This window comes from Aegilops tauschii, chromosome 4 (assembly GCF_002575655.3).
Source record: "Aegilops tauschii subsp. strangulata cultivar AL8/78 chromosome 4, Aet v6.0, whole genome shotgun sequence".
NCBI lineage: Eukaryota > Viridiplantae > Streptophyta > Magnoliopsida > Poales > Poaceae > Aegilops > Aegilops tauschii.
The window spans coordinates 480,668,832-480,680,764 of NC_053038.3; the positions used below are offsets into that span (position 1 = coordinate 480,668,832).

Below are 11,933 nucleotides of genomic sequence, written 5' to 3' on the forward strand. Positions count from 1 at the left end.
CATAGGGGAACCGTTCCTGCAGTTAGTGCCAACATATCTAGCAAAAACTTCACCATTCTGATTCTTGAACAGTTTATAGTTGGAGTCAAATGACTCATCAGCAGAATGAGGAGATTCACATGTAAAGCCAGATATAAAGTAGATGGATCTACTGGAGGTTCCTTTGCAGCAACCCATGAGGTTTTGGGATACTGCTCAGGCTTCCAGTAATTCCCATCAGCGTTAAGTTTCCTCTCAAAGGCAATACCCTCTTTCCTAGGGTTCCTGTTGAGGATCTGCTTTTTAAGCAATACCTCTTCAGCCTGATGCCCTTTGAGCCCAATTCTTCAGTAATTCCTCATCTGAGGACAATGTCACGTGAAGAATTAGCCGATTCTCGTTCAATGCACTTCAAACATGGAGGAACAAATTCTTCCTGAGCAGGGCTGATTTGTTGAGCAAGTAATGAATCGCGCTCCTTCTGAAGATCTTCATAACTCGCCCTTATCTTTTCAAGATCTTGCTTTCTTTGAAGAAATTCATAAGAAACCTTCTCATGATCAGATAAGAGAGTGTTATGATGACTTTGAAGGTTGTCAAACTTAGACTGAAGTCTCTGAAGATTTTCAGTCAAGGTTTTAGTGCGATCCATTTCTTCACCCAACATATCATCACTTTTGTGTAGCATGTTTTGAACCTTTTCAAAAGCCTTTTGTTGTTTCACAGCAATTTTAGCAAGTTTAGAGTAGCTAGGCTTGAGGTTTTCATAAGATTCATCCTCAATTGATTCAGAGGAGGGGTATTTGAGTACCTTGGCACCTTTTGCCATGAAGCAATAGGTGGGAGCATAGTCATCATCGCCTTCATCAGCCTTGTTGGTGAAGTCATTTTCTTCAGTGTTGAAGATGGACTTGCTGACGAACGCTGTAGCGAGAGCTAGACTCGCCACACCAGATTCTGACTCCTCAGATGCCTCCTCTTTCTCATGTTCCTCAGATTCAGCTTCAGAGTCCATTTCCTTGCCAATGAATGCCCGAGCCTTCTTGGAGCTGCTCTTCTTGTGAGATGAAGACTTCGAGGATTTTGATGATGAAGACTTTGAAGATTTCATCTTCTTCTTTGAGTCATCAGAATTGTAATCCTTGTATTTCTTCTTCTTTCATTCCTTTTCCCACTGAGGACAATCTTGAATGTAGTGACCAGGTTTCTTGCATTTGTGGCATAACCTCTTCTTGTAGTCACTGGATGAGGAATCATTGCTCCTTGAGGATTTTCCAAAGCGACCACATCTTGAGAACTTCTGAAATTTCTTCACGAGCAGTGCTAGCTCCTGGCTCAGTTCTTCAGGATCACCAAGGCTACTACCAGAATCTTCACCTTCAGATTCAGAGACTGCCTTGGCCTTCAGGGAACGTGATCCGCCATAGCTCGAACCATAGAGATCTCTCTTCTCAGCAAGCTGGAACTCATGAGTGTTTAGCCTCTCGAGGATATAGGCGGGATCAAGTGAGTTGTAATCTCCATGTTCTTGTATCACCAGTGCCAGAGTATCAAATGAAGAATCAAGCGATCTCAGCAATTTCTTCACCACCTCATGGTCGGTGATGTCAGTGGCACCAAGTGCTTGAAGCTCATTTGAGATGTCAGTGAGGCGATCGAAGGTTTGCTGAACATTTTCATTGTCGAGTCTTTTGAAACGGTTGAAGAGATTGCGAAGAACGTCAACTCAAGAGTCACGTTTTGTTGAGACTCCTTCGTTGACCTTGGACAGCCTATCCCAGATAAACTTAGTAGTTTCCAAAGCACTCACTCTTCCATACTGCCATTTGCTCAGATGGCCACATATGATGTTCTTCACTTGGGAATTGAGTTGCTTGAATCTCTTCACATCAGCAGCGTTCATAGAAGGTGTGATTGAGGGAACACCATTTTCCACAACATACCAGAGATCGTTATCAATTGCCTCAAGATGCATTCGCATCTTATTCTTCCAATAGGGGTAGTCCGTCCCATCGAAGGTAGGACACTCAGTAGAGACCTTGATCATACCTGCGGTCGACATAACTAAAACTCCAGGCGGTTAAAACAAAATCACACAGAACAAGGGAGTACCTTGCTCTGATACCAATTGAAAGTGCTTTATATCGACTAGAGGGGGGTGAATAGGCGATTTTTATGAATTCTTCACTAAGGAATTTCAAGGTGAGGAAATTCCTAAGCGAAGAACTACTTGCAGCGGAATAAGTACTTAGATGTATGCATGACATAACATAAACATGGACATCATGGTGAAATGAAAACAGATACAGAAAACAGAAAGCGTAAACACAGGATAGCACAGGAAGAAGACAAACAGACTGAGGAAATTGTGAAAGTCTTCAATCAAAGTTGTCACACAGATATGAACAAGTACTCAACACAGTAATGAGGAAATGAAAGAGTTGAGGAAATAGAACCAGTAGGCTTGGTGAAGACAATGATTTGGTAGACCAGTTCCAACTGGTGTGACAGTTGTACGTCTGGTTGGAGCGGCTAGGTATTTAAACCTGAGGACACACAGTCCCGGACACACAGTCCTCACCGTATTCTCCTTGAGCTAAGGTCACACAAACCTCGCCCAATCACTCGTGGAAAGTCTTCAGGTGACTTCCAAACCTTCACAAACTCGGTCACTCGGCGATCCACAATTTCCTCTTGGATGCTCTAGACCATGACGCCTAACCGTCTGGAAGCTGAACAACCTTCAAAGGTAACAAGCGTCGGATCCATGCAGGATCAATCTCTTCAGTGATGCTCAATCACTTTGGGTTTGTAGGTGTTTGGGTTGGGTTTTCCTCACTTGATGATTTTCGCTCAAAGTCCTCGGAGGATGGGATGCTCTCAAATGACAAGTGTCAGTTTCTCTCGGAGCAGCCAACCAGCTAGTGGTTGTAGGGGCGGCTATTTATAGCCTAGGGAGCAACCCGACATTATAAGACATAAATGCCCTTCAATGATTTGACCGTTAGGTGGGTAGATATTTTGGGACAGCTGGTGCATAGCACAACAACAGTCGGAATTTTGAGTATCAAATTCCTCAGGGCTATCATGTTCCTCACAGTGTAGGCAATCCACACTGGCGAATTCCTAATTCCTTAGTCAGAACAAATTCCTCAGAGACCAGAGGAACTTCGTCTCTGTCATTGAAGAAATTGACTGAGCTGTATGAGATTTCCAATGGCTTCACTCGAAGGGATTGGAGGTGTAGGATTTGAGTTGACCATCACATGGAAATTTTTCCTTAGTATTTCCTCGACCCCCTTTAACAGTACGGTGTTTCCTATGACTCAAGAAAGAGAAAAATGAAACTATGAAAACAAGAGTCTTCATGCTTCATGTTCCTCGAATGAATACCAAGTCTTCAAGGTCACACCAATTTCTTCACTTTCAAAGCCTCCAAAAAGTCTTCAGAAATCCAAAATCTTCAGTCGAAGATATTCATTTTTATGGGTCGACTTTCTCTGTAAATATCAAACTCATCATAGACTTATAGACCTGTGTACAATCACAAAAGCATCAGTCCCTTAACCTATAGGTCTTCAATACACCAAAATCACTAAGGGGCACTAGATGCACTTACAGTAGGCAATTCTTCAATAGAACACTTATAACCCTTAGGAGTTTCCTTCTTTTTATTAATGATTAAACCACTAGGCAAGAAATCAAAAAAATCATTTGTAGCAAAAGGTTCCTTAATGATAGCGAGAAAGTTGGGGTGAACACTTGTGGATTTGAGATCCACATTTTCCTTACTAGAAGTTTCACCCTTATTTTTACGAACATACATTTGTTTGGAAATTTTAGCATTAGGAGGTTTTGGAGTATTTTTCACGGAAGAAAAGGCTGAACCTAAGTTGGTAATAATATCCTCAATATTATCAATTCTAGTGGAATCTTGATCTATCTTTTCATTAACCATGGGTTCCTTTTCTTTAAAAAATTTAAGAGCAACTCCTACCTTAGGTCCGTATTGGGTAATTTGGTTGTGGATCTTTTTATCCAAAATTTCAATCAACTCTATGGTGGAAACTTTATTTTCAATAATTTTAAGCCTTTGCATCACATGTTCCAAAGTTAAAATAGTTCCATTAACCAAAAGAGGTGGTGGGCCAAACAAATCTATCATAGCATTATAAGAATCAAAAGTATGGCTACCCAAGAAATTCCCTCCGGTAATGGTATCAAGAATATATCTATTCCAAGGAGTGATTCCTACATAAAAATTGTGAAGAAGAACGGAAGTAGATTGCTTCCTAGTAGATCTATTTTGCGCATTGCAAATTCTGTCCAAGCATCTTTCAGATTTTCTCCCTCCCTTTGTTTAAAATTAAGAACTTCATTCTCGGGAGACAAAGGAGTAGATAAAGGGCTGGCCATGACGGCACACGGGACACAAGAGGCAAGCGAAAGAAAAAGCGAACGGAAAAGGAGGGCGAATAAAACGGCAAGGGTGAAGTGGGGGAGAGGAAAACGAGAGGCAAATGGCAAATAATGTAATGCGAGGGATAAGAGTTTGTGATGGGTACTTGGTATGCCTTGACTTGTGCGTAGACTCCCCGGCAACGGCGCCAGAAATCCTTCTTGCTACCTCTTGAGCATGCGTTGGTTTTCCCTTGAAGAGGAAAGGGAGATGCAGCAAACTAGCGTAAGTATTTCCCTCGGTTTATGAGAACCAAGGTATGAATCAAGTAGGAGGCCACACGCAAGTCCCTCATACCTACACAAACAAATAAGAACCTTGCAACCAACGCGATAAAGGGGTTGTCAATCCCTTCACGGCCACTTGCAAAAGTGAGATCTGATAGAGATGATAATATTTTTGGTATTTTTATGATAAAGATTAAAAGTAAAGATTGCAAAGTAAAAAATAGATTGGAAACTTATATGATGGAAAATAGACCCGGGGGCCATAGGTTTCACTAGTGGCTTCTCTCAAGATAGCATAAGTATTACGGTGGGTGAACAAATTACAGTCGAGCAATTGATAGAATTGAGCATAGTTATGAGAATATCTAGGCATGATCATGTATATAGGCATCACGTCCGCAACAAGTAGACCGACTCCTGCCTGCATCTACTACTATTACTCCACACATTGACCGCTATCCAGCATGCATCTAGAGTATTAAGTTCATAAGACAGAGTAACGCATTAAGCAAGATGACATGATGTAGAGGGATAAACTCAAGCAATATGATATAAACCCCATCTTTTTATCCTCAATGGCAACAATACAATACGTGTCGTTTCCCCTACTGTCACTGGGATCGAGCAACGCAAGATTGAACCCAAAGCTAAACACTTCTCCCATTGCAAGAAGGATCAATCTAGTAGGCCAAACCAAACTGATAATTCGGAGAGACTTGCAAAGATAACGAATCATACATAAAAGAATTCAGAGAAGATTCAAATATTGTTCATAGATAATCTTGATCATAAACCACAATTCATCGGATCTCGACAAACATACCGCAAAAAGAGTTACATCGAATATATCTCCAAGAAGACCAAGGAGAACTTTGTATTGAGATCCAAAGAGAGAGAAGAATCCATCTAGCTAATAACCATGGACCCGAAGGTGTGTGGTAAACTACTCACAAATCATCGGAGAGGCTATGGTGTTGATGTAGAAGCCCTCTGTGATCGATGCCCCCTCCGGCGGAGCGCCGGAAAAGGCCCCAAGATGGGATCTCACGGGTAGAGAAGGTTGCGGCGGTGGAAATAGGGTTTCGTGGTGCTCGTGGATGGTTTTGGGGTACGTAGGTATATATAGGAGGAAGAAGTTGGTCGGTGGAGCCACGAGGGGCACATGAGGGGGGGGGGCGCCCAGGGGGGCAGGCGTGCCTCCCTGCCTCGTGGCCTCCTTAGTGGTTTCTTGACGTCCACTCCAAGTCCTCTGGATCACGTTTGTTCCAAAAATCACGTTCCTGAAGGTTTCATTCCATTCGGATTCCGTTTGATATTCCTTTTCTGCGAAACACAGAAATAGGCAAAAAAACAACAATTTGCACTGGGCCTTGGGTTTGTACGTTAGTCCCAAAAAGAATATAAAAGTGTATAATAAAGCCCATTAAACATCCAAAACAGAATATATAATAGCATGGAACAATAAAAAATTATAGATACGTTGGAGACGTATCACCCCCCCATTCGTACACCGAGGTCGCCAAAACCCACGGAACCCCATGCTCCTCGGTCGGCCTCCCGACCACCGCCCAGCCGGAGACTCTTCCCCGACGACGTCGTCCACCGCAACAGCTTGCCGTCCCTCATCCACCGCACTGGATGAGGATCCGTCGTCGATCTCGTCGTCCCGTCGGATCAGCCGCCCCGCCCTCCACCTCCAAGGAGCTGCCCCGATGTTCGCCTCGTCTATTGCGCCACCTCCATCCCCAAAGCGCCATCTTGCCTGCCCCACCGGAACCACAGCACCCTCACCAATTCCTCCGATGAAGCCGAGGCCAACTCGGCGCCACCAAGGAGATTCTGCACTCACCTCTGCATTTTATCTTTTATTCGATCTCACGGGGCTGCCGGTGCTCGATACCGAGCAGCCATGGCGGGTCTCCATCGAAGGCGCCGTCACCGGCCACTTCATCCACGACGTCTCTCCCCCATGTCGTTGCTTCCTCGGCGGCGACTTCCACACCGACACTAGCTGCAGCTGCTCCAGCTGTCGCTCGCGCTGCGGCTCTGTTCTTGCTGCCGGTCGCGCTGCTGCACCGCTCTTGCATTCGTTCGTGCTGCTGCTCTGCTCTGCTATTGCTGTCGGTCACGCTGCTGCTCCGCTCTTGCTCTCGTTCATGCTGCTGCTCTGCTCTTGCTCTTGCTCGTGCTGCTGCTGCTGCACGACCTCCGGTAGCTACAGGAGTTGCTTCTTTAGCACTCGCTCGCGGTTCTGCTGCACGACTTGCTCTCTGCTAGTGCGTTCCCTGCTAGAGCGTCTGTTGATTTAGATCACTGCTTCTCTGCTACTAGTGCTCGAACGCCCTAAACATCTATTGCAATGCTCTTCTACTAGTTCAATCAGTTTCGACAGTAAAATTCAGTTTCAACTATAAAGTTCAGTTTCTTCAGTTAAGTTCAGAGTAAACAGTATTTACAGCATCTGTGGGAGCGGCCGTGGCGCGACTAATGCGTTTTACATCTAGCACTTTTTGGTGATGTATTTTACATCATCTATTGCAGATGATATTAGAGTCCCACTTCAGATTAACGTTGTCTGTCTTGTCCTGCTTCAGCCTCGCCGCCGTACACCTCACCGGAGCTGCACCAACGACGGAACCATCCATCACAGCGGAGCAGTACCCTCGGCGCCATTTCCAGAGGCCTTAGATCTTGTCCCCCGCCTCCGACAGTCACACCAGCATCACCATCCTCCACGTCCAACCCAATGATGCTGAGGTCGACAAGGCTATGCCAAAGAGGCTGTACACACATTGCATCACATTGTTACTCTCCATTCATGTCGATCCCTCAGGGATCCTTTGCTATGGAACTACTATGGTACTACTATTCGTGCATTTGGTTAGGAGTGGAGCAAAGCAAAACTGGAGGATTTTTTTTTCCTTTGGTGTCTCTTTGAAAGAAAAATGGTAGGAATTTTAATATCCAGTTGGATTTCCTTTTCAAATTAATATGCATGAAGAACAGGACTAATTGCATTACTGGCATAATAAGATTCTTATTTTTTTCATTTTCACGCGGTTTGACTTTAATTTGACCATGTTTCTCCATTCCTGTGTTCTTCCAATTCATGTGAACCAAACACCGAGGTTCACAGAAATTCTATGTTTCCAAATGCTCTGTTTTGCACGTGCATTCGTATCCTATTCCTGTGTTTTTCCTATGCATGCGTTTATAGAATCCTCCAATTCTAAGGAGCCCTTACAGATTTACTTCATTTTCAGATAGGCGTCAAAGAAAACTCTGTGTGTTATGTCCCGCTCCTTCATAACCCACAAGTATAGGGGATCGCAACAGTTTTCGAGGGTAGAGTATTCAACCCAAATTTATTGATTCGGCACAAGGGGAGCCAAAGAATATTCTCAAGTATTAGCAGTTGAGTTGTCAATTCAACCACACCTGGATAACTTAGTATCTGCAGCAAAGTATTTAGTAGCAAAGTAGTATGGAAGTAACGGTAATGGTAGCAAAAGTAATATTTTTGGGTTTTGTAGTGATTGTAACTGTAGCAACGGAAAAGTAAATAAGCGACGACAATATGTGAAAAGCTCGTAGGCATTGGATCGGCGATGGAGAATTATGCCGGATGCAGTTCATCATGTAACAATCATAACATAGGGTGACACGGAACTAGCTCCAATTCATCAGTGTAATGTAGGCATGTATGCCGAATATAGTCATACGTGCTTATGGAAAAGAACTTGCATGACATCTTTTGTCCTACCCTCCCGTGGCAGCGGGGTCCTAATGGAAACTAAGGGATATTATGGCCTCCTTTTAATAGAGTACTGGACCAAAGCATTAACACATAGTGAATACATGAACTCCTCAAACTATGGTCATCACCGCGAGTGGTCCTGATTATTGTCACTTCGGGGTTGCCGGATCATAACACATAGTAGGTGACTATAGACTTGCAAGATAGGATCAAGAACTCACATATATTCATGAAAACATACTAGGTTCAGATCTGAAATCATGGCACTCGGGCCCTAGTGACAAGCATTAAGCATAGCAAAGTCATAGCAACATCAACCTCAGAACATAGTGGATACTAGGGATCAAACCCTAAGAAAACTAACTCGATTACATGATAAATCTCATCCAACCCATCACCGTCCAGCAAGCCTACGATGGAATTACTCACGCACGGCGGTGAGCATCATGAAATTGGTGATGGAGGATGGATGATGATGACGACGATGACGGATTCCCCTCTCCGGAGCCCCAAACGGACTCCAGATCAGTCCTCCCGAGAGGTTTTAGGGCTTGGCGGCGGCTCCGTATCGTGAAACGTGATGAATCCCTTCTCTCAGATTTTTTTCTCCCCGAACAAGAATATATGGAGTTGGAGTTGAGGTCGGTGGAGCACCAGGGGGCCCACGAGGCAGGGGGGCGCGCCCCCACCCTCGTGGACAGGTGGTGAGCCCCCTGGCCTTGATTCTTTCGCCAATATTTTTAATATTTTCCAAAAATAAGTTCCGTGGAGTTTCAGGTCATTCCGAGAACTTTTGTTTCTGCACATAAATAACACCATGGCAATTCTGCTGAAAACAGTGTCAGTCCAGGTTAGTTCCATTCAAATCATGCAAGTTATAGTCAAAAACAAGGGCAAAAGTGTTTGGAAAAGTAGATACGACGGGGACGTATCAACTCCCCCAAGCTTAAACCTTTGCTTGTCCTCAAGAAATTCAGTTGATAAACTGAAAGTGATAAAGAAAAACTTTTACAAACTCTGTTTGCTCTTGTTGTTGTAAATATGTAAAGCCAGCATTCAAGTTTTCAGCAAAGATTATGACTAACCACATTCATAATAACTCTTAGGTCTCATGTTTACTCATATCAATGGCATAATCAACTAGCGAGCAATAATAATAAATCTCGGATGACAACACTTTCTCAAAACAATCATGATATGATATAACAAGATGGTATCTCGCTAGCCCTTTCTGAGACCGCAAAACATAAATGCAGAGCACCTTTAAAGATCAAGGAATGACTAGACATTATAATTCATGGTAAAAGAGATCCAATCATAGTCATACCCAATATAAATTAACAATAATGAATGCAAATGACAGCAGTGCTCTCCAGCAGGTACTTTTTAATAAGAGGGTGATGACTCAACATAAAAGTAAATAGATAGGCCCTTCGCTGAGGGAAGCAGGGATTTGTAGAGGTGCCAGGGCTCGATTTTGAAATAGAGATAAATAATATCTTGAGCGGCATACTTTCATTGTCAACATAACAACCGAGAGATGGCGACATCTTCCATGCTACACACATTATAGGCGGTTCCCAAACAGAATGGTAAAGTTTATACTCCCCCTCCACCAACAAGCATCAATCCATGGGTTACTCGAAACAACGAGTGCCTCCAACTAACAACAGTCCCGGGGGAGTTTTGTTTGCAATTATTTTGATTTGATTTGCATAAAGCATGGGACTGGGCATCTCGGTGACCAGCCATTTTCTCGTGAGTGAGGAGCGGAGTCCACTCCTCTTGAGAATAACCCGCCTAACATGGAAGATACTGACAGCCCTAGTTGGTACATGAGCTATTCGAGCATTCAAAACAGAATTTCATTTGAAGGTTTAGTGTTTGGCACATACAAATTTACTTGGAACGGCAGGTAGATACCGCATATAGGAAGGTATTGGTTGACTCATATGGAATAACTTTGGGGTTTAAGGGATTGGATGCACAAGAAGTATTCCCGCTTAGTACAAGTGAAGGCTAGCAAAAGACTGGGAAGGGACCAACTAGAGAGCGACAACAGTCATGAACATGCATTAAAATTAATGAACATTGAGTGCAAGCATGAGTAGGATATAATCCACCATGAACATAAATATCGTGAAGGCTATGTTGATTTGTTTCAACTACATGTGTGAACATGTGCCAAGTCAAGTCACTTGAATCATTCAAAGGAGGATACCACCCCATCATACCACATCACAATCATTTTAATAGCATGTTGGCACGCAAGGTAAACCATTATAAGCTCCTAGCTAATTAAACATGGCATAAGCAACTATAATCTCTAATTGTCATTGCAAACATGTTTATTCATAATAGGCTGAATCAGGAACGATGAACTAATCATATTTACAAAAACAAGAGAGGTCGAGTTCATACCAGCTTCTCTCATCTCAATCAATCCATCATATATCATCATAATTGCCTTTCACTTGCATGATCGAACGATGTGAATAATAATAATAGTGCACGTGCATTGGACTAAGCTGCAATCTGCAAGCATTCAATAAACAGGAGAAGACAAGGCAATATGGGCTCTTGGTTAAATCAACAATAATGCATATAAGAGCCGCTTCAACAATTTCATTATGGTCTTATCCTATCGACCCCCAAAGAAAAGAAATAAAACTATTTACACGGGAAAGCTCCCAACAAGCAAAAGAAGAACAAGAAATCTTTTTGGGTTTTCTTTTAATTATTTCTACTACAGCAAGAAAAGTAAACTAACTAAAAGCTATTACTAATTTTTTGGTTTTCTTAAGGTTTTTCAAACACACAAGAAGAAAGCAGGAGAAAGAAAATAAACTAGCATGGATATTACAATGAAAGAGTATGAGCACCGACAACTAGCATGAGTGTGTGAACATAAATGTAATGTCGGTGAGAGATACGTACTCCTCCAAGCTTAGGCTTTTGGCCTAAGTTGGTTTATTGCCACGGATGGCGTGGCGGATATCCATAGTTGTAGTTGGGGTCATACTGAGATGCAGCGGCTATTGCATCGTGGGCTGCAGCTTGGAGGTGAGCTGCCCTCGTCCTCCTTTCGTACTCATTTGCCTCCTCTCTGGTTATAAAATGTCTCCCTTTTGCCTGAAAGTCAAAGAGAGCAGGAGCAGGGAGAACAATACTGACGGTGTGACGCATGTCAAAGATTAGTCGGTACTGGAGAGGCAGTTCATTCCTCTCAACAAACTGATGGTGAACCATAGCATTAAAGTCTAGATAAGTAGGAGGCAATTCAATATCATCATCACGTATGGTTACACCAAGGAAATCTGCTAAGCGGGTTGCATAAATTCCACCAAAGAAATCTCCATTAAATCTATTATGATGCAACCTACATGCAACAATGGCTCCCAAATTATAAGATTTATCTCCTAACACAGCACTCCTGAGAACACTGAGGTCAGGGACACACATATGACATGCTTCATCTTTACCATTTATGCACCTACCTATGAAGAGAGCA

The 11,933-nt window shown here is 43.1% G+C and overlaps 1 pseudogene; it reads right to left on the minus strand.

Moving 5' to 3' along the window:
* Positions 1–326: 326 nt before the first annotated feature.
* LOC141021983 (uncharacterized) lies at positions 327–7,338 on the minus strand (annotated as a pseudogene).
* Positions 7,339–11,933: the final 4,595 nt, after the last annotated feature.